This window comes from Balaenoptera acutorostrata, chromosome 14 (genome assembly GCF_949987535.1).
Source record: "Balaenoptera acutorostrata chromosome 14, mBalAcu1.1, whole genome shotgun sequence".
Lineage (NCBI taxonomy): Eukaryota > Metazoa > Chordata > Mammalia > Artiodactyla > Balaenopteridae > Balaenoptera > Balaenoptera acutorostrata.
Window position 1 is genome coordinate 92328165 of NC_080077.1, and position 23524 is coordinate 92351688.

Consider the following 23524-nt stretch of genomic DNA (forward strand, 5'->3'; position numbering starts at 1 on the left):
GTCATCCAACCACAGACGTCCACAACCAGGATGTTCATAGCTAATTTAAATAAGAATCTAAACATTAATTAATGACACATGAAAACACAGAATCGTAAAGGGCAGCAGACGGAAGGGGGCAGAAGAGAATGAGATAGGCCGTGTGATGGGAAAGCAGCCCTGGAGGCAGGACAGCGGGGTCACACCCAAAATCTTCGTAGCTTTCAGAGGACTGCACCCAGCTCCCGCCCTCTTCTGTCCAGAGGCCACAGTAGGACAACTCCCACGCCCTTTCCAGCACTCCTCACACTGGGACAGACCACAGTCTGTCCCAGCCGTCTCCAGGGGAAAATCAGAGCTCCCCCACGGTTAAAAGCATGACAGGTGGGGCTTCCCTGGTGGCACAGTGGTTAAGAACCCCCCTGCCAGTGTAGGGGACATGGGTTCGAGCCCTGGTCCGGGAAGATCCCACATGCTGCGAAGCAACTAAGCCTGTGTGCCACAACTACTGAGCCTGTGCTCTAGAGCCCGTGAGCCACAACTACTGAGCCCACGTGTCACAACTACTGAAGCCCAGGCACCTAGAGCCGGTGCTTCACAACAAGAGAAACCACCGCAATGAGAAGCCCACGCACCGCAACGAAGAGTAGTCCCCGCTCACTGAAAGTAAAAGAAAGCCTGGGCACAGCAACGGAGACCCAACACAGCCAAAAATAAATAAATTTATTTATTTTTAAAAAAGCATGACAAGTGATTCTCTTCTGAAAGCTCAGAAAGTATGCTTTTGGAAAACTCCTCCCTTATATCAGTCAGGATCCTGGCGGGAAACAGAATCCAAATCAGCTGGTTCAAGAGACTCTAATGGATTTTATTTTCAGAGGTGTTGAGGCATTGAGAAAACCAAGAAGTGCTATGAAGGCTTGGGCACCTGGAGGCCATCAAGAGGGAAGCTGTTGCCTCTTGAGGACGGGATGTGTGTGTGGCGGGGGGGTGCTGTCTGCAGGAACCCCGTGAGACCTGGCGCTGAGAAGGGGGCACTGTCCGGAGGGTCAGCACCCTCCAGAGAGCGTGGCCAGAGCACGAGGGGAGACGGATGCCCCGGCTCCTCTTTCCGCCACCCCCCCAGGCTCCTGCCGTGCTTCCCATTAACTAAGCCAGTCAGAAGCCACCCAGCAGGGGGTTCGCAGGGGGCGGAGCCAGCAGGGTCAGCCCCCTGCACACAGAGCAGGACTGAGAAGGAAAAGAGGGGGAGGGGCGAGAGGGGGTCAGCAAGCCAGCACACCCCTCGCCTTTGGCATCTAACAGTACTTTCTATACAAAATGGACTGCTTTGGAAAGTTACAAATCAAAACTTTAGTGACTCCATATTTTACTAAAACTAGAAGTGATTTTATACACACACACACACCCAAAATATAGATAAATAGGGGGAGATAGAGAGAGAGGTATAGGTATAGATTGATAGACTTTTCTTCAGGTGGTAACTGGTAAAGAATAAAACAGGTGCAGGTTTGCCAGAGGATTCAGCAAACAAACAGCAAAACGATTTGCCCAAATTATTTAGCACCAAGCATCCATATATTTAGAAACGTGGATGACTGGCTGCACCTTTCCGTGGAATGTGGAGTCTGACCGACCACACAGCAGAGCCTTGCCAAGCAAGGAGGATAGGCCACTGCCACACACGGGAAACTACGGGAAGTGAAAGGCCCTGGGACGCCCACAGGGCAAACAGAGCGGACGAGTGCGGTGAGAGGAGACCGTCTGACGGCGAGCTGTGCCTGCGACATGCTCGCTTCACCTCGGGGACTCATCCCAGGACACAGGGTCCTGACCAGACCAAGATGACCAAGATGAAGATGCTCAAACCTTCCACCAGTTCCTCCCAGGACAAAGATGAGATTAAGTCTATGTCACAGTTTAATAAGATTTTATGCAGATTTTCCAAACTCTCTCATCTGAAACTTGACATTTAGGACCAAGAATCTCTGCTCCCTCTCTCCCTCCTCCCCCCACCTCTGAGTCCCCCCCACATGCCCACTGCTGGTCACCACCCCTCTGTGGTCCCCCCCCACCAACCTCATGGCCACCTTCCACTGGAACAACGGTTGCCCGCCTGCTCTGCTCCTTTCTCCCGAGAAGGTAGTTTTTCCCTCCACCTAGTCTGCTTGGAGCGGAAAAATGGTCCCAGAGCACAGCTTCAGAGAAACTAACCACCTAAAGTTCAGTGTAGTTATAGCCCTAGGAACCCAATGGCCCACAGGAAGCTTCTCTGCAAACGTTGGGAAACGGACTGTAGCAGCCACTTCTGAGAGCTTCTATATGATTTAATAAAGAGAGTAACGATTATCTGCTTCTCTTCTTTCTTCCAAAAGTGCTATTCAGCTAAAAGTTACATACAGCACTTATAATAACTGAGGTGGCTTTTCTGGCCTTGGACACCCCTCCTGCCTCCTGGTTAATCCTTCCTTAGGCTTTAAGGCTGGGCTCCACTCGGCCCCTTGAAGCCTTTGCTAATGCTTTACCCTGCTTTCCTGAGCCAAGTGTCCCTCTCTGGACTCCTACACACATCTGAAAATATTTCCAGGATAGTGTTCATTTCATGACTTAGCAATTAACACAGTATCTATGTTCCATGGCAGAGACACAATTTTCAACTGTTGAATTGAACTAGCAGTCAAAGAAGCAAGAGGAATTACCATATTAAATAGGCACACCATACAATATCCAAAATTACAGTCAATGCATTCATACTTAATAGGCCATCCCAGATTTTAGGATACCATTTCCCTTTTATATGGTAACCAACTATAAAATATTTCAGTAATTCTGCTCATTCAAGCAAATCACAAACTCTCATGGCATCCTATAGCACCAGGTTGCCAAGAATTGTATGAACCCCGTAAACATTATCTGGTAATTCTCATCATCTGTATTATTTATCCAACAGTATTTTATCCCCATTTGCACTTAGTTGCCAAAATCATCTGCATTACAGATTGCCTTGAGGTAATTCTTAAACCTGCACAGCCTAGGATAAAGACACTCAAACACAGAGAATAAATTTACGTACTAACTGGATCTCCTGAACAATATGAACAAAGACTGATCAGAATTTCGAATACTTTCTTAGCCAGGTATTCCTTATCTGAATAGTATGTAAAACTAATGTATGCCTTGTGCTTTGTGAAGTTCTCTGGAGCCAGGAACAGGAAAGGAGAGCTGGAGAATCCATCTTCACTTGTTTCCAACTGATAAGGCTCATTGAAACCAATAGGAATGAGGCATGCACACCGATGGGAGAATCCATCTCCAGGGTTCTGTCTACTCTAAAAACTGGACTCGTCCTAAAAGCTGTGTAACTCAGCCTTTTGTGAAATCAACTTTATTGATTTTACCTTTATTGCCTCTTTCATGTCTGCTTTAACTTCAATTCCTGCTGTTTGACATTTGGTACCAGCAATAATTTTAAGAACATTTTACCTACCATTTTGCACCGTGTTCATGACAAGTTATCCATTTACCTAAAACAGACTTTAAAATACAAAAGGAAAGGTAAGAACTGGGCTTGGTCAAGTGCAAAAGCTGAAGTTGAAAGTGTTGTTCTTTATCCTGTTGCCATTTCTCTTTGGTGTGGACAGAGGGAATCTGCAAAGCCTTCAAGAGACTACTGAATTCAGTATATTTTTCTGAATACAGAGGTTGTTTACAGTTGGCTTCGGTCTAAATATTAAGGACTTAACCACAGTGCAAGCTGATTAGGTAGCTTTGTCCTTATATGACCTTATCTACCATTCTATCAACTAGCAGCCTCTACCAGTCAGCACTTCTATGCTTAGCCAGGTAATAACAGACCTCCAGAAATATGGCCTAAGGTAGGCTGCAGGATCCTAAAGTCTGTGGTCTCTAAACACACATACACATGTTACATGACACTCTGCCTTGGATCAGAAATCTGAGAATTTCATCACATTCAAAGTATTTTAAAAATTACATCTATGAACAGTAAGCATGAATGGATTATTTCTTCCCCTCAGTGTTAAGTCATAGTTCTTGACCTCTTGGTTTCTACATAGTTCCCTCTAAAACCTTCTCTGGCCTCCCACCACATGGCTCTATGTGAACAGAGGCAACGTCTAATTTTGTTCACTGACAAAGGTGTTGAAAATATAGTGCATGCTACAACACCCAAAGCAAAAATAACAAGAGGAAATATAAACTGCTTTTCATCAAAATTAAAAACTTTTGTGCTTCAAAGGACACCATCAAGAAAATGAAAAGACAACTTATAAAATGGGAGAAAATGTGTACAGATCAGATATCTGATAAGGAATCTATGCAGATTTATTTTAAAAACTCTTACAGCTCAACAGTTACAAAATGAATAACTCAATTAAATGTGCACAAAGAATTTAAACAGACATTTCACCAAAGAAGATACAAAAATGGCCAATAAGCACATGAAAAATGTTCAACATTGTTAGCATTTAGGAAATGCAGACCAAAACCACAGTGAGATATCGCTTCACTAGGATGGCTATCGTAAAAAGACAAGAAATAAGTGTTGGTGAAGATGTGGAGAAAGTGGAGTCCTCATACATTGCTGGTGGGAATATAAAACAGGCAGCCACTTTGGAGAACAGTTTCCACTGCAAAGGTTATATCCAAAAGAAATGAAAACATATGTCCACACAAAAACTTGGACAAGAATATTCATAGCAGCATTATCCATAATAGCCAAAAAGTGAAAACAACCCAAAGGTCCATCAGCTGATGCATAGGTAAACAAAATATGGTATATCCATACAATGGAATATTATTTTGCTATAAAAAGGAGTGAAGTACTGACACATGCTACAACCATGGATGGAACTTGAAAATGTAATACTAAATGACAGATGCCAGTCACAAACAACCACATATTGCATGATTCCACTTATTTGAAATATCATGATTAAGCAAATCTATAGAGCCAGAAAATAGATTAGTTGTTGCTTAGAACTGGGGAATTGAGAAAGAATGAGTAGTTAGTGCTAACGGAAATGGAGTTTCTATTCAGGGTAATGAAAATGTTGTTCTAAAGCTATTGTGTACAATAGCTAAGGTATGGAAACAACCTAAGTGTCCATTGATGGATGAATAAAGAAATCATGGTACATATATAATGAATATTATTCAGCCATAAAAAAGAACAAAATCCTGCCATTTGCTACAACATGGATGGACCTAGAGGACATGATGCAAAGTGAAATAAGTCAGACAGAGAACGACAAATGCCATATGATCTCTCTTATATGTGGAATCTAAATGTGTGTATGTATGTATGTATGTATGTACACACACACACACACACACACACAAGAAAACCAAGCTCATAGATACAGAGAACAGACTGCTGGTTGCAAGAGGTGGAGGGTGGGAGAAATGGGTGAACGCTTTTGTTTTGTTTAAATAAATTGAAAAAAAACATTTTTAAAGAGTAGATGTGAAGGAGAGGATGGGTCCCTCCAATGAAGGGGATACTGGAAAGTCCTGAAAGCAGGGCATTCTGCACTGTGGGCCATGGAAGGTAGGCCCGGCCCCCCAGGGTCACCAGCTGTACATTGTAAGCAGCTGAGCCCCAAGATGATTCAGAAGCCCCACTCAGTGTCCTCTTGGCTTTATATCCCGTGTTTCACCTCAGCTCAATATCCATGTTCAGGCAAAGCCCAGAACTGACTGCTTAGAAAAACATTTAATTGAGATTCCTCCTATAGTACTTATTTTAAAAAAATACAGGCAAGTATAACTAAACTATATTGAAATATATAGTCACAGACTATCAGTCCTGGGTTTGGGGGAAATGGCAAATATTAAATACTCCTAAGAACTAGATGGTTTTAATGTCACATTTAACAAGAAATTAAATAAATTAAAGATAAAATTGGATTGTGGTGATGGTTACACAGACTTGTAAATATACTAAAAAATATACTAAAAATCATTGAATTAATTATACACCTCAAAGGAGTGAATTTTATTGTATATAAAGTACCTCTCAGTAAAGCTATTTATATACATACATTATTTATATATATTCATATATATATTTAATGAATGACTCACCTGTCAGTTTTCTTCCTTCCTTCACACTCAAGTCCCTAGAGCAATCTCATGGTTTGGAAAAGGAAATATGAAAACTCCCCAGTGTTTACAAGAATTTAGAGCTAAAACAACTGAGCCATCTATAACTCCCTCAGAGTTGCTTTCTGGTTGCCCAGAGGGTATAATAAAAAAATGACTTACCCTGGTTCAGCCTGAGAAAAGGCATCTGATAAGTTTTCAAGATTCTTATACACACAGGATTGAGTGGATAAAGCAGAACCCTAAAGAGTGAGCCGTCTGCAAGGGCTGTCCGACACCACTAGCAGCTACTGAGGCCCTGACATGCCACTAGTCTGAACAGAGTTGTGCTTTATAGTACAAAATACACCTGGACTTTCTTAAAAAGTAAAATACGTCATAAACAAAATTTTCTATATGGATTATATTTTGAAGTGATAATGGTTTGGATATATTGGATTAAATAGAACATAGTATTAAAATTGGTTTCAACTGTTTCTTCCTATTTTTTATAACGTGGCTTCTAGAAATTGTTAAATTTCATATGTGGCTCAGATGATATTTATATTGGGCAGCCCTGACCTAGAACCTTGAATACTAAATGATGCTATAAGACTGGCCAGTCAAAATTCCTAGCAGCATGGAGAGACAGGGGACAAAAAGAATGCTTCACCATTAAGGTACCGAAATAGAGGTAGAGAAAGGTAGGAAACAGGAAGTCAAGCCTGTCGCTGGTGCTCTTACTCCTACTCTCTCCCCCCCTTTCCCTCTCCCTTCATCTCTAAAACTTTGCAAATCCCAAGAGGCAAACTTTGCTCTACGGCTTCTTGGACCTGCATTAATAACACCTTGGTTAAACCTTGGGCTTTCTGAATATCCCTATGATTGTGCTGATCAGAATTTTTAGTTTACATCTACCTTCTCCATTAAACTATTAGCTCCTTAAGGACAGTGTACGTGTTTTATTCATCTCTGCACACACCCAGCACATAGTAGATGCTCAATAAATACTTGCTACATTTGAGATATATAGAAAAGAACATAGTTGGCCAGTCACACACTATTCGGTTTGTGTTTCCTCATCAGCTGTTATGTTACTTCGTTCTAAATCTGGAGTTGTAAAACCCCATGTTATCTCCAAATAGTACAATGAATAATAAAAACTGTTCAAATAAAAAATGATCTTTAATCCAACCTAAAAAAAATTGAGTCTATACCAGAATGTGTCTTTACATGAATAAAGTAAAAAGTTAATCATAATAACAAGCAAAGGAATAATTCAGGGTCATATTGGCCAAAGTTTCAGTAATTTTTAGTCTTACTGTTCAAGTGTTATCCATTATGATGTAAAAGACCAAATAAACAAATAAGTGAATGGAAAATAATATGAATACCAGCCAAGTCAAGTCTGATGTCAGTGGGAGTTCTGGATACAGAATGAGTCGGTTCTTGACAATTCGCCTGTGTCAAGCTGTTCACTTATTAGTTTGTTTTTACTCAATGTCCTATTTTTAAAATGCAATTTTTTTGTTTGTTTGTTTCTTCACCTCATTTCCCTTCTATGCATGTCTATCTTTGTGTCCAAATTTCCCCTTTTTTTTTTATTTTTTATTTTTACAAGAGATAAATAGACTGACACCAAGCATTGTACATGGAAGACCACAACACAAGCAACAATGATTGCAATTACCAAACATGAAACACACTCATACTATGTCATAATATTGATATTCAGTCCAGTATTCCTCCACTATAACAGCTCCTTTACTTTGCAGTGAAAATTGATTTGTATATTCTTTGCCTCTGAGTCCTTGCTGGATTTTTTTTTTTTTTAATTCAGACAGAAAGTCACAAAAATTATACTCATCCTCATCAGTTCACTCAGTCCCATGTAATTAATTTTTTTTTTCATCTTGATCTTTTGTTAGCACTTTTATGAGTTTATCAGTTTTTCATTAGAGTTCTGAAAATGCTTATTCATTCAGTTCAGCAGTACAGTCAGTTACCAGAAACCTGTACTTGTCAGAGTCTTTTCCATGAATTTCTTAAAGATGAAACCCTTTTATAGGAACATATTTGCAAAAGCATCAGAGTACACCCAGAACTGTCTGTAAATGACAAAAGACTTAAAAATGACCACAGTTAAAAATTTGATGAAAGTTCATAATAATGCAGTTGACAAGAAAATTAGTTATTTCTGAGATATACATTTTAAGGTAATAACTAGGATTATGACTTATAACATTATACCAGAACATATAAGATTTTTAGAAATTTCATGTAATGTCTGAAACATTTATATTAACATATTTCCATACAAATAACCCAATGAAAGTTTAGTATTAGTTGTTTTGTTTGTTTGTTTTTTTATACTGCAGGTTCTTATTAGGCATCAATTTTATACACATCAGTGTATACATGTCAATCCCAATCGCCCAATTCAGCACAACACCATCCCCACCCCACCGCAGTTTTCCCCCCTTGGTGTCCATATGTCCGTTCTCTACATCTGTGTCTCAACTTCTGCCCTGCAAACCGGCTCATCTGTACCATTTTTCTAGGTTCCACATACATGCGTTAATATACGATATTTGTTTTTCTCTTTCTGACTTACTTCACTCTGTATGACAGTCTCTAGATCCATCCACGTCTCAACAAATGACTCAATTTCGTTCCTTTTTATGGCTGAGTAATATTCCATTGTATACATGTACAACAACTTCTTTATCCATTTGTCTGTTGATGGGCATTTAGGTTGCTTCCATGACCTGGCTATTGTAAATAGTGCTGCAATGAACATTTGGGTGCATGTGTCTTTCTGAATTACGGTTTTCTCTGGGTATATGCCCAGTAGTGGGATTGCTGGGTCATATGGTAATTCTATTTTTAGTTTTTTAAGGAACCTCCATATTGTTCTCCATAGTGGCTGTATCAATTTACATTCCCACCAACAGTGCAAGAGGGTTCCCTTTTCTCCACACCCTCTCCAGCATTTGTTGTTTGTAGATTTTCTGATGATGCCCATTCTAACTGGTGTGAGGTGATACCTCATTGTAGTTTTGATTTGCATTTCTCTAATAATTAGTGATGTTGAGCATCTTTTCATGTGCTTCGTGGCCGTCTTTATGTCTTCTTTGGAGAAATGTCTATTTAGGTCTTCTGCCCATTTTTGGATTGGGGTGTTTGTTTCTTTAATATTGAGCTGAATGAGCTGTTTATATATTTTGGAGATTAATCCTTTGTCCGTTGATTCGTTTGAAAATATTTTCTCCCATTCTGAGGGTTGTCTTTTCGTCTTGTTTATGGTTTCCTTTGCTGTGCAAAAGCTTTGAAGTTTCATTAGGTCCCATTAATGAGCATAAAGACAGATGTTTAGCTTGGAGGATAAGTTATAGTTGTGTTGGGAGCAGCAGACATGTGTGCCTCCTGGACACTTGTGACACAGAATATGTTATTTCTGACACTTAAGAGACTAAGCAGCAGGAAGTCGGCTTCAGATTTTTATCTGCTTCAAGTGCTAATGGGGCTGATAAGGCTGATTTGTGGGGAAACTGGCTGCAATTGAAATGTGTGCAGATGCATTTACAGTAGGACTTGTTTTAACCAATGACTTCAACCTAGATTTCAGAATGTCTTGCTTTGCTAGGCAAAATCATAATCTGTGAACCGTCAAGTTCAAACCAAATGTGCTTGCATTCCTCTCTTACTGCTATTGCATATTATTTGGGGAAATCAGAATCAAGTAACCTGCCATGAGCAGAAATCATGCTGGGAAATACATTTGATTTATTTTTTCACTTCAATCAATGCTGAGTAATTAACAGTTGCAATCTAAAATAATTTCACCATAACTTTAAGCCAATAAATCAAGCAAATGTAGAAAATAGTAGCAGAACAATTCTTTAAAGTTTCTAAACATATTTTAATTATCAACATGCTTTAAAAGCATTTTAGTCCTGATATTGAGGAGAAACTTCTTCTGTACGATAGTACAATTAAAAACATAAGAACAATGATAGTAAAACCATAGGACACAGAAACTATAAAAACTAGTGTTAACCACATTGACCCAAAGGAAAAGGCTTTCCTGGGGGCCATATGAGCAGAAGTATTTAGTTACAAAAAGCCAGAGCACGCAATCCTAAAGATCTGAATAGTTATTATTTTTCCATTTTTTAGCAAGATTATTTTAGTACATGGAATTCTGTCATAAATTAAATCAGAATCTGATGTCTCAATCTAATTAATAACTATCCAAATTGGATAGTCATTAAATTTTAGTATCCCTCTCATCTAAAGATTCTTTGTCGTCCCAGTCCCCCCTCCAATGAGGGATGCTTTTAACAACAGCACTGACATTTAATCACCCAGGTCCAAGGTGTCCCCTGAAAGTGGCCCATCTTTTTGAGAAAGTTGTAATAGTGAGACTAAATACTCCTGCCATGCTCTAATTCTACCTCATGGAGCTGGAAACCCTAACTCACTGATTTCTATAATATTCTTTTCTTCTGTTTCTCCCATTTCCCAGGCTGTGTAAGATCCTCTGCCTCTTTGATCCACACCTTAAACAGAGGTTTCTCCTAAGGTCCTTTATGGGGATTTTTTTTCCATCCAACTATTCCTATATTTTATTTTATCTTTTTTTAACATCTTTATTGGAGTAAAATTGCTTTACAATAGTGTGTTAGTTTCTGCTGTATCACAAAGTGAATCAGCTATATGTATACATATATCCCCATATCCTCTCCCTCTTGCGTCTCCCTCGCACCCTCCCAATCCCACCCCTTTAGGTGGTCAAAAAACACCGAGCTGATCTCCCTGTGCTATGTGGCTGTTTCCCACTAGCTATCTATTTTATATTTGGTAGTGTATATATGTCCATGTCACTCTCTCACTTCACCCCAGCTTACACTTCCCCCTCCCCGTGTCCTCAAGTCCATTCTCTACATCTGCATCTTTATTCCTGTTCTGCCCTGAGGTTCTTCAGAACTATATATATATATATATATATATATATATATATATATATATATATATATATATCTTTTTGATTCCATATATATGTGTTAGCATACGGTATTTGTTTTTCTCTTTCTAACTTACTTCACTCTGTATGACAGACTCTAGGTCCATCCACCTCACTACAAATAACTCAATTTTGTTTCTTTTTATGGCTGAGTAATGTTCCATTGTATATATGTGACACATCTCTTTTATCCATTCATCTAGCGATGGACACTTAGGTTGCTTCCATGTCCAGTCTATTGGAAATAGTGCTGTAATGAACATTGGGGGATATTACTCTTTTTGAATTATGGTTTTCTCAGGGTATATACCCAGTAGTGGGATTGCTGGGCAATATGGTAGTTCCATTTTTAGTTTTTTAAAGAACCTCCATACTGTTCTCCATTGTGGCTGTATCAATTTACACTCCCACCAACAGTGCAAGAGGGTTCCCTTTTCTCCACACCCTCTCCAGCATTTAATGTTTGTAGATTTTGAACGATGGCCATTCTGACTGGTGTGAGGTGATCCCTCACTGTGGTTTTGACTTGCATTTCTCTAATGATTAGTGATGTTGAGCATCCTTTCATGTGTTTGTTGGCAATCTGTATATCTTCTTCGGAGAAATGTCTATTTAGGTCTTCTGCCCATTTTTGGATTGGGTTGTTTGTTTTTATGATGTTGAGCTGCATGCATTGCTTGTATATTTTGGAGATTAAACCTTTGTCAGTTGCTTAATTTGTAAATATATTCTCCCATTCTGAGGGTTGTCTTTTTGTCTTGTTTATGGTTTCCTTTGCTGTGCAAAAGCTTTTTAGTTTCATTAGGTCCCATTTGTTTATTTTTGTTTTTATTTCCATTTCTCTAGGAGGTGGGTCAAAAAGGATCTTGCTGTGATTTATTTCATAGAGTCTTCTGCCTTTGTTTTCCTCTAAGAGTTTTATACTGTCTGGCCTTACATTTGGGTCTTTAATTCATTTTGAGTTTATTTTTGTATATGGTGTTAGGAAGTGTTATAATTTCATTCTTTTACATGTAACTATCCAGTTTTCCCAGCACCACTTATTGAAGAGGCTGTCTTTTCTCCACTGTATTATTCTTGCTTCCTTTATCAAAAATAAGGTGACCATATCTGTGGTAATCTATCTCTGGGCTTTCTATCCTGTTCCATTGATTTATATGTCTGTTTTTGTGCCAGTACCATACTGTCTTGATTACTGTAGCTTTGTAGTATAGTCTGAAGTCAGGGAGCCTGATTCATCCAGCTCCGTTTTTCTTTCTCAATATTGCTTTGGCTATTCAGTGTCCTTTGTGTTTCCATACAAATTGTGAAATTTTTTGTTCTAGTTCTATGAAAAACGCCATTTGTAGTTTGATAGGGATTGCACTGAATCTGTAGATTGCTTTGGGTAGTATATTCATTTTCACAATGTTGATTCTTCCAATTCAAAAACATAGTATATCTCTCCATCTGTTTGTATCATCTTTAGTTTCTTTCATCAGTGTCTTATAGTTTTCTACATACAGGTCTTTTGTCTCCTTAGGAAAGTTTATTCCTAAGTATTTTATTCTTTTTGTCACAAAGGTAAATGGGAGTGTTTCCTTAATTTCTCTTTCAGCATTTTCATCATTAGTGTATAGGAATGCCAGAGATTTCTGTGCATTAATTTTGAATCCTGCTACTTTACCAAATTCATTGATTAGCTCTAGTAGTTTTCTGGTAGAGTTTTTAAGATTCTCTATGTATAGTATCATGTCATCTGCAAACAGTGACAGCTTTACTTACCCTTTTCCGAATTAGATTCTTTTTTTTTTTTCTTTTTCTTCTCTAATTGCTGTGGCTAAAACTTCCAAAACTATGTAATAATAGTAGTGAGAGTGAGCAACCTTGTCTTGCCCCTGATCTTAGTGGAAATGGTTTCAGTTTTCACCATTGAGTATGGTGTTGACTGTGGGATTGTCATATATGGCCGTTAATATGTGGAGGTAAGTTCCCTCTATACCTACTTTCTGGAGGGTTTTTATCATAAATGGGTATTGAATTTTGTCAAGAGCTTTTTCTGCATCTATTGAGATGATCATATGGTTTTTATCCTTCCAATTGTTACTATGGTGTATCACATTGATTGATTTACATATATTGAAGAATCCTTGAATTCCTGGGATAAGCACCACTTGATCATGGTGCATGATCCTTTTAATATGCTCTTGGATTCTGTTTACTAGTATTTTGTTGAGGATTTTTGCATCTATGTTCATCAGTGATATTGGCCTGTAGTTTTCTTTTTTTGTGACATCTTTGTCAGGTTTTGGTATCAGGGTGATGGTGGCCTCGTAGAATGAATTTGGGAGTTTTCTTCCCTCTGCTATATTTTGGAAGAGTTTGAGAAGGATGGGTGTTAGCTCTTCTCTAAATGTTTGATAGAATTCGCCTGTGAATCCATCTGGTCCTATGCTTTGGTTTGTTGGAAGAATTTAATCATAGTTTCAATTTCAGTGCTTGTAATTGGTCTGTGTATATTTTCTATTTCTTCCTGGTTCAGTCTTAGAAGGTTGTGCTTTTCTATGAATTTGTCCATTTCTTCCAGGTTGTCCATTTTATTGGCATATAGTTGCTTGTAGTAATCTCTCATGATCCTTTGTATTTCTGCAGTGTCAGTTGTTACTTATTTTTCATTTCCAATTCTATTGATTTGAGTCTTTTCCCTTTTTTTCTTCATGAGTCTGGCTAATGGTTAATCAATTTAGTTTATCTTCTCAAAGAACCAGCTTTTAGTTTTATTGATCTTTGCTATTCCTTCCTTCATTTCGTTTTCATTTATTTCTGATCTGATCTTTATGATTTCTTTCCTTCTGCTAACTTTGGGTTTTTTTTTTTTGTTCTTCTTTCTCTAATTGCTTCTGGAGTAAGGTTACGTTGTTTATTTGACATTTTTCTTGTTTCTTAAGGTAGGATTGTATTGCTATAAACTTCCGTCTTAGAAGTGTTTTTGCTGCATCCCATAGGTTTTGGGTCATCATGTTTTCATTGTCATATGTTCCTAGGTATTTTTTGATTTCCTCTTTGATTTCTTCAGTGATCTCTTGGTTATTTAGTAGTGTATTGTTTAGCCTCCATGTGTTTGTATTTTTTACAGTTTTTTTTCCTGTAATTGATATGTAATCTCATAGCATTGTTGTTGGAAAAGATACCTCATATGATTTCAATTTTCTTAAATTCACCAATGCTTGATATGTGACCCAAGATATAATTTATCCTGGAGAATGTTCCATGAGCACTTGAGAAGAAAATGTATTCTGTTGTTTTTGAATGGAATGTCCTATAAATACGACACCACCTTCCCTGGTGGTGCAGTGGTTAAGAATCTGCCTGCCAATGCAGGGGACACAGGTTCAAGCCCTGGTCCGGGAAGATCCTACATGCTAAGGAGCAACTAAGCCCATGAGCCACAACTACTGAGCCCATGTGCTGGGAGCCCAGTGAGGCCACCATCACCCTGATACCAATAGAATTAAGACTATCTTGTTTAATGTATCATTAAAGCTCATGTTTCCTTACTTATTTCCATTTTGGATGATCTGTCCATTGGTGAAAGTGGGGTGTTAAAGTCCCCTACTATTATTGTGTTACTGTCAATTTCCCCTTTTATGGTTGTTAACATATGCCTTATGTATTGAGGTGCTCCTATGTTGGGTTAATAAATATTTACAATTGTTATATCTTCTTCTTGGATTGATCCCTTGATCATTATGTAGTGTCCTTCTTTGTCTCTTGTAAAAGTCTTTATTTTAAAGTCTATTTTGTCTAATATGAGAATTGCTACTCCTGTTTTCTTTTGATTGCCATTTGCATGGAATATCTTTTTTCATCCTCTCACTTTCAGTCTGTATGTGTCCCTAGGTCTGATGTGCATGTCTTGTAGACAGCATATATATGGGTCTTGTTTTTGTATCCATTCAGCCAGTCTATGTCTTTTGGTTGGAGCATTTAATCCATTTACATTTAAGGTAATTATCGATATGTATGTTTCTATTAGCATTTTCTTAATTGTTTTGGGTTTGTTATTGTAGGTCTTTTCCTTCTCTTGTGTTTCCTGCCTAGAGAAATTCCTTTAGCATTTGTTGTAAAGCTGGTGTGGTGGTGTTGAATTCTCTTAACTTTTGCTTGTCTGTAAAGGTTTTAATTTCTCTGTCAAATCTGAATGAGATCCTTTCTGGGTAGAGTAATCTTGGTTGTAAGTTTTTCCCTTTCATCACTTTAAATATGTCCTGCCACTCCCTCCGGCCTGCAGAGATTCTGCTGAAAGATCAGTTGTTACCCGTATGTGGATTCCTTTGTATGTTATGTGTTTCTTTTCCTTTGCTGCTTATAATATTTTTTCTTTGTATTTAATTTTTGATAGTTTGTTTAATATGTGTCTTGGCATGTTTCTCCTTGGATTTTTCCTGTATGGGACTCTCTGTGCTTCCTGGACTTTATTGACTATTTCCTTTCCCATATCAGGGAAGTTTTCAACTATAATCTCTTCAAATATTTCCTCAGTCCTTCTCTTTTTTTTTCTTCTGGGACCCCTATAATGTGAATGTTTGTGCCTTTAATGTTGTTCCACAGGTCTCTGAGACTGTCCTCAATTCTTTTCAATCTATTTTCTTTATTCTGCTCTGCAGTAGTTATTTCCACTATTTTATCTTCCAGGTCACTTATCAGTTCATCTGCCTCAGCTATTCTGCTATTGATTCATTCTAGAGAATTTTTAATTTCATTTATTGTGTTTTTCCCCATTGTTTGTTTGCTCTTTAGTTCTTCTAGGTCCTTGTTAAACGTTTCTTGTATTTTCTCCATTCTATACCCAAAATTTTGGATCATCTTTACTATCATTACTTTGAATTCTTGTTCAGGTAGACTGCTTATTTCCTCTCCATTTGGTTCTGGTGGGTTTTTATCTTGCTTCTTCATCTGCTGCATATTTCTCTGTCTTCTAATTTTGTTTAACTTACTGTGTTTGGGGTATCCTTTTCACAGGCTGCAGGTTTGTAGTTCCCGTTTTTTTAGTGTTGGCCCCCAGTGGGTAAGGTTGGTTCAGTGGGTTGTGTAGGCTTCCTGGTGGAAGGGACTGGTGGCTATGTTCTAGTGGATGAGGCTGGATCTTGTCTCTTTGTTGGGCAGGACCACAACTGGTGGTGTGTTTTGGGGTGTCTGTGAACTTATTATGATTTTAGGTAGCCTCTCTGTTAATGGGTGGGGTTCTATTCCTGTCTTGCTAGTTGTTTGGCATGGGGTGTCCAGCAATGGAGCTTGCTGGTCCTTGAGTGGAGCTGGGTCTTAGCATTGAGATGGAGATCACTGGGAGAGCTCTTGCCAACTGATATTACAAGGGGCTGGGAGGTCTGGTGGACCAATATCCTGAACTCTGCTCTCCCACCTCAGAGGCTCAGGCCTGACACCAGGCCGGAGCAGCATGACTCAGAAGAAAAGGGAGAAAAGAAAAAAAAAAGAAAGAAAGAAAAAATAAAATAAAGTTATTAATATAAAAAAATAAAAAAAGTAATTTAAAAAAGAAAAAGAGAAGAGAGCAACCAAACCAATAAACAAATCCACCAATTATATCAAGTGCTAATAACTATACTAAAAAAAACAATGGACAGACAGAACCCTAGGACAAATGGTAAAAGCAAACCTATATAGACAAAATCACACGAAGAAGCAGAGATATACACACTCACAAAAAGAGAAAAAGGGGAAAATATATATATATGTAAAAGAAGAGAATGACCAAATCAATAAACAAATCTACCAATGATAATAAGCTCTAAATACTGAACTAAGATAAACATAAAATTAGAAGCAAATTAGATGCAGAAAGCAAATCCCAAGTCTACACTTGCTCCCAAAGTCCACTGCCTCAATTTTGGGGTGATTCATTGTCTATTCAGGTATTCCACAGAGGCAGGGTACATCAAGTTGATTGTGGAGATTTAATCCGCTGCTCCTGAGGCTGCTGGGAGTGATTTCCCTTTCTCTTCTTTGTTTGCACAACTCCTAGGGTTCAGCTCTGGATTTGGCCCTGCCTCTGCATGTAGGTCACCTGAGGGCATCTCTTCTCCACCCAGACAGGACAGGGTTAAAGTAGCAGCTGATTAGGGGGCTCTGGTTCACTCAGGCTGCGGGGAAGGAGAGGTACGAAATGCGGCGTGAGCCTGCAGCGGCAGAGGCTGGTATGACTTTGCAACAGCCTGAGGTGCACTTTGTGTTCTCCTGGGGAAGTTGTCCCTGGATCACAGGACCCTGGCAGTGGCGGGTTGCATAGGCTCCCAGGAGGGGAGGTGTGGAGAGTGACCTGTGCTTGTATGCAAACTTCTTGGTGGCTGCAGCAGCTGTCCTAGCATTTCATGCCCATCTCTGGGGTCCGTGCTCATAGCCGCAGCTCGTGCCCTTCTCTGGAGGTCGTTTAGGTGGTGCTCTGAATCCCCTCTCCTCACGCACCCCAAAACAATGGTCTCTTGCCTCTTTGGCAGCTCCAGACTTTTTCCCGGACTCCCTCCTGGCTAGCTGTGGCGCAATAGCTCCCTTCAGGCTGTGTTCACACAGCCAACCCCAGTCCTCTCCCTGGGATCTGACCTCTAAAGCCCGAGCCTCAGCTCCCAGCCCCCACCCACCCTGGTGCGTGAGCAGACAAGCCTCTCAGGTTGGTGAGAGCTGGTCAGCACTGATCCTCTGTGAGGGAATCTCTCCATTTTGCCCTCTGCACCCCTTTTGCTATGCTCCCCTCTGTGGCTCCAAAGCTTCCCCCCCACCCACTCCCATCTCCACCAGTGAAGGGGCTTCCTAGTGTGTGGAAAGTTTTCCTTCTTCACAGCTCCCTCCCAGAGGTTCAGGTCCCATCCTTATTCTTTTGTCTCTGTTTTTTCTTTTTTCTTTTGCCCTACCCAGGTACGTAGGGAGTTTCTTGCCGTTTGGGAAGTCTGAGGTCTTCTTCCAGCATTCAGTAGGTGTTCTATAGGAGTTGTTCCACATGTAGATGTATTTTTGATGTATTTGTGGGGAGGAAGTTGATCTCTACATGTTACTCTTCTGCCGTCTTGAAGGTCCTCTCTCTGGGGATATTTTAATAGTCTTGATACACAGATGACATCCTCTACCATTTTAATTGAAATTTCTGGAAGTGGTGTCCAGGCATGAGAATTTTCTACATCTCCTCAGATAAATTCTAATGTTTCCTGAAGTTTGAGAACTGGCAGTGGTGTGCTGGTCAACATTTAAAAACAAGCTCTCTACAGGGATTGGGGAGGGGGTCAGAGAGTCTGATTTGTAGTATTTGCTGATTTCACTGGTTTAATACCCCAACCATGAATTGAAGCTTCATGAATTGAAGATTCACATCAATTTCAAATGACCAACCTGATATCAACCAGCTCCCCAAATTCCTGAAATTCAACAAGAATTTTTGAAATTCAACTAGCAAGATGGACTGAACCAACTCCAGCACACACTGGAACTAGGGTGTTATTGTATCTAATCTCCTCCTGATACATTAGCCAGATGGCCCACTGGGGTATATGGGTCAATAGATTTCCTCTTCAAAGTTAGTCTTACATGGTTCTGAAGAACCTAGGGGCAGGAAAGGAATAAAGACGCAGATGTAGAGAATGGACTTGGGGACATGGCGGGGGTAAGGGTAAGCCAGGACAAAGTGAGAGAGTGGCATGGACATATATACACTACCAAATATAAAATAGATAGCTAGTGGGAAGCAGTCGCATAGCACAGGGAGATCAGCTCGATGCTCTATGACAACCTAGAGGGGTGGGGTAGGGAGGGTGGGAGGGAGGTGCAAGAGGGAGGAGATATGGGGATATATGTATATGTATAGCTGATTCACTGTGTTATAAAGCAGAAATTAACACACCATTGTAAAGCAATTATACTCCAATAACGTTGTTAAAAAAAAATATTTCTCCTCTGGATCATGCTACTTCTGGGAGTAATAAACTATCCCTTGTTTTCAAAAAACAAAAAAGGATAGTCTTACATAGAAGCCAGTTGATTAAAGATAGGTAAATGATAGATGATAGATAGTTAGATAGATAGATAGATGATAGACAGAAAAAAAAAAACCAGACACAAGCTGAATGTCTCTGATAAAATGAGCTAGAGACTCTTATCCACTTGGCTATCCTCCTTGCCCCCATGGTGCTGCTATCTAAAGGTCTTCCATGGAAACCAGAAGACTACAAAGAGGGCATTTGAAGAATCACTGACCCACAGACGAAGTCCATATTTCTCGTTTCCCTCTATGCATCCTCTTCATGACCTTACCACACGAAGCCTTTCAGCCTCATTTCCCCTATGTCCCACCTCACATTTCCCACTATAAGTACAGTCAATAATAAGATGTTTACATCTTATAATCTCTTCTTTTCCCCATAAAATGGTCTTCAATGATCCCCCTAGTCGTCTGGAACTGTCTCTTGTTTTCTAGCAAATTATATACAATAGAAATTTTCTTTCATTCCAAGAAATATCTTTTCCTGCTCCCTTTTCTGCCCTTAGTTGAGGAGTGAGGTCAGCACTGATGCTACCTGCCATTTAGATTGAAAATAGTAGTTTAAAAAAATGAATGTTTTTAACACTAATATATCCAAGTTACTTTAGGAAGAGATTCTTAGAGATATTTGGAGCTTGATAAAGATGAATACAGAGAAAGACCAGTATCTATGGGTTCTTAGAACCCATATTACAAAAATCAGAGGCTGACTTAATAGATCTTGAGGGTGAGAAAGATGAAAAGCAGACAGAAATTGGGTACCTCAAAGCTTTAGGAATCCTTGACCCTCTAGATCCAGAGTGGTTTGGATCACAGGGATGAGAAACAATCCTCCCAACACTGATTCTACACTTTTATTTGTCCATGGACCAGGTAAGTCTAAAGTCTTAAGACAAGGGAGAGGTGTATGTCTAGACAGAAAGAGGGAAATTGTGAATAAATTTGTTACATTTGGGGACAGACATTCTGTTAATTTATGAGTCAGTCCTGAAAGGACAGGTAACGAGGAAGACATTTATTCCTTGCAAGAGCTCACCGAGCCCCAGTCCATGTGAACATGTCACAGTCAGGAGAGAACAGATGTGAGGAGAGGACACAGCGTCCAGGCAGGGGTCTGCCACGTACACATTACACAACTTTGGCCTTCCTCCAGATGGTGTAGTGAGTGTCAACACACTATGAAACTCTAAAGAGCTGGACAAGTGTTTCTCAGGCCACATTTTCACTATTGCCCCCAAGTGCTTTTTCAGACATCTTTTTCCTAATTGCCACATCTATGAAATTTTAATACCATGGATATACTATATATATTTTATGTAATGTATGTGTATCTATGCTTTATACATAGAGAGAGTAAGTTTTTTGCCACCCCTAAGAAACAATTTTCACCCATTAGGGATAATGTTGCCCTGTTGAGAATTCATGAGCCAGAGAGACGAGGGCTGATTTTATTATCACACCTCTGTTACCTAAGCAAGGCAGGAGATTTTTGAAACTAGGTGTAAGTGAAATGTGATAAAATTAAATAATGTTTAAGTATAACATTAGATCTAAAAGCTTTACAAAAGAATTCAGTAAGATAAAATTTTACAACAGAAGACTAAATAAAGCCACCATTTATATCCAAAATATATGTATTTAGAGACTATCTGGTTTCAATAAACAGGAAGATTATACTAACCTCGCTGAGAATGAACATAGTTATGGGCAGAGATAAGCAGCAAAGTGTAAGAAAATCAAACAGAGTGCTGATAGGCTACCTTACTATAAAAGCAGCAGCTTATTTTGCAGGTAACATTTGCATAGTGGGTGCAGTGATTTGTGTATGGTACCTCAGTACGGTAGACTAAAAATAGTCAACAAAATGCCACATAAATTACTAAAAGCTGCATGGTATTTTATAGCTAGGTAAAGTAATTCTGCTTCATAACAGGAAAAATTGGATATAACTTTGTTTATAAAGAATCTCTCTTACTCAAAATATTCGCCAACACTTTATAACAAATTAAAGGTTGGCAGTATAGTGATAACACTGGTGAATGCAGCATTTATTTTTCACCTGTAGGTAGCAAATACCGCTTTTTAAAAATGAAAGCAGACTTCAAATGAGCCCCAGGAATTTAGAAGAGAACATATTATTTTCAAATGTTCTCACTAAAATCAAGGGAAAATAGTTTTTTCTCTGAAACTTCAGTGGGTAACTTGGAGGCTGACCCAGATTAGAAAGGTGGTATACAGATGTAGAGAACAGACTTGTGGACATGGGGGAAAAGGGAGGGTGAGAATAATTGAGAGTAGCATTGACATATATACACTACCATGTGTAAAATGGATGGCTAGTGGGAAGCTGCTGTATAGCACAGGGTGTTCAGCTCGGTGCTCTGTGACGACCTAGAGGGGTGGTATAGGGAGGGTGAGAGGGAAGCTCAGGAGGGAGGGGATATACGTATACATATAGCTGATTCTCTTGGTTCTACAGCAGAAACTAACACAACATTGTAAAGCAATTATACTCCAATTAAAAAAATAAAAAGAAAAAACTGTGAGAGAAAAAAGAAAGAGGGGTATAATTGAGATCAGGCAAAACATAGGACCATTATGACTGGTTAAACTTTAAAAACATGATCACTAACTTCCAATTCCTTAGTGCAACTCCAAAATCCTACCACATTCCGCAACTCTATTCACTCTTTTCTTTTCCTAGGTGACATTTCACTTTCCTCTTTCCTCCTCAAATATCTAGCAGCTCTTCCCCTGCTTAATGCTTAGCAGATTACCCTGACAGAAGCAATTAGAAGAGAACTCACATATATTTGTACCACCAAACCTCTCCAAGCAACACACTCTTTACCCATGTACTCTCACCCTCCTCTTTCGGTAGATGAACTATTCCTCTATTTCTCCTTTACTGACATCTTTTATGGGAAATAAATATTTCTCAGTGTACCAATTAAGTTTCTTTGGGTAGAATTCTTGGTTGACTGCTTTTTCAGCAATGTGAATATCTTATTCCAGTGTCTTCTGGCCTCCATTGTATCTGATAAGAAGTCAGCTAACTATCATACTCTTGTTCAGCTGTATCTGATGAGTTTTTTTTCTCTTTGTCTTTGACCTTCAAAAGTTTGACTATGGTGTGTCTAAGTATGGATAATTTTGTGTTTATTATACTTGAGATTCATTGAGCTTCTTGGATTTTTAAATTGATGTTTTTCATAAAGTTTGGGAAGATTTTTGCCAATTTTTCAAATATTTTTGCCCCTTTATTTGTTCCCTTAGTAGGACTCATTTTGTACACATATGTCTGTATGAGTTATATTGCTCTACATGTCTCTGAGACTGTGTTGTTTTTTTCTCTATTTTTCTATTTGGATAATTTCTATTAAGCTATCTTCAAGCTCATTGATTCTTCCTTTCAGCATCTCAAGTTTTCTGTTGAACCCTTCTAGTAAATTTTTCATTTCAGTCATTGTACTTTTCAATTACAGAACTTCCATTTGGCTCTCTGTTTTTAAAATAGTTTCTATCTCTTTATTGGATTTTCTATACACTGAATGATTATCATCATACTTTCCCTTAATTCTTTGATACAGTTACCTTTAGTTCTTTGAACATAATTATAAAAGCTGCTTTTAGCTCTTTCTATGCTAAATCCAGCATCTGAAGACATTCAGAGTTAGCTTCCATTCACTAATTTTTTCCCTAAAGATGTGTCATACTTTCTTATTTCTTTGCATGTCTCATAATTTTTTTAAAATATTGGCCTTTTTATATAATACATTGTAGCAACCCTGGATTCTGACTATTTTCTCCCTGAGGGTTGTTGTTTTGGTATTTTTTATGTTTGCTTAGTAAACCTGCCTAGACTAAATTTATGAAAATGTACAGCCACTGATATCTCTGTTCAATTATTATTTTCCTTGTTTTTATTTTTAAGCTTGCTTCCCTAGAGATTACATTTGCATAGCTTAGCATCCAGTAAAATATTGTACAAAGGTTGTTCTCCAACACCTCAAGTTACTAAGGTTTCCATTTTCTGCTGATAGATCTGTGTGTGAGCTGGAGAAAATATTAAACCTTTAGATCATTTTCAATTTTTACCCTGCTTTTAAATTTCTACCACGTTCTCTCACATAACCTCTGCATCTATGTGCATGTTGTATCAGCCAGGGACAGGTGGGTGACTTGGGACCTCTCTGGTCACTGCTGTACATGTACACAGCCCCAACCTTTAGGTCTGTCTGAGACCTGAACATATGAGGAAGTTGTATGTTATATAAAAGTGGAATTTTCTTGTTTGCTATTAAGACAGATTAAGTGTAATTTGATTTCTCATGACACATCTCCCATTATACTTATTTTTGGACAAATAATAAAGCTAATTACAAAGCAATGGT

At 38.8% G+C, this 23524-nt stretch overlaps 1 protein-coding gene across 2 annotated transcripts in view; it reads left to right on the plus strand.

The window, feature by feature from the left end:
* EYS (eyes shut homolog) overlaps positions 1 to 23524 on the plus strand; it is a 1775980-nt gene that overhangs the window by 1576507 nt on the left and 175949 nt on the right. The gene's annotated exons all lie outside the window — the stretch shown is intronic.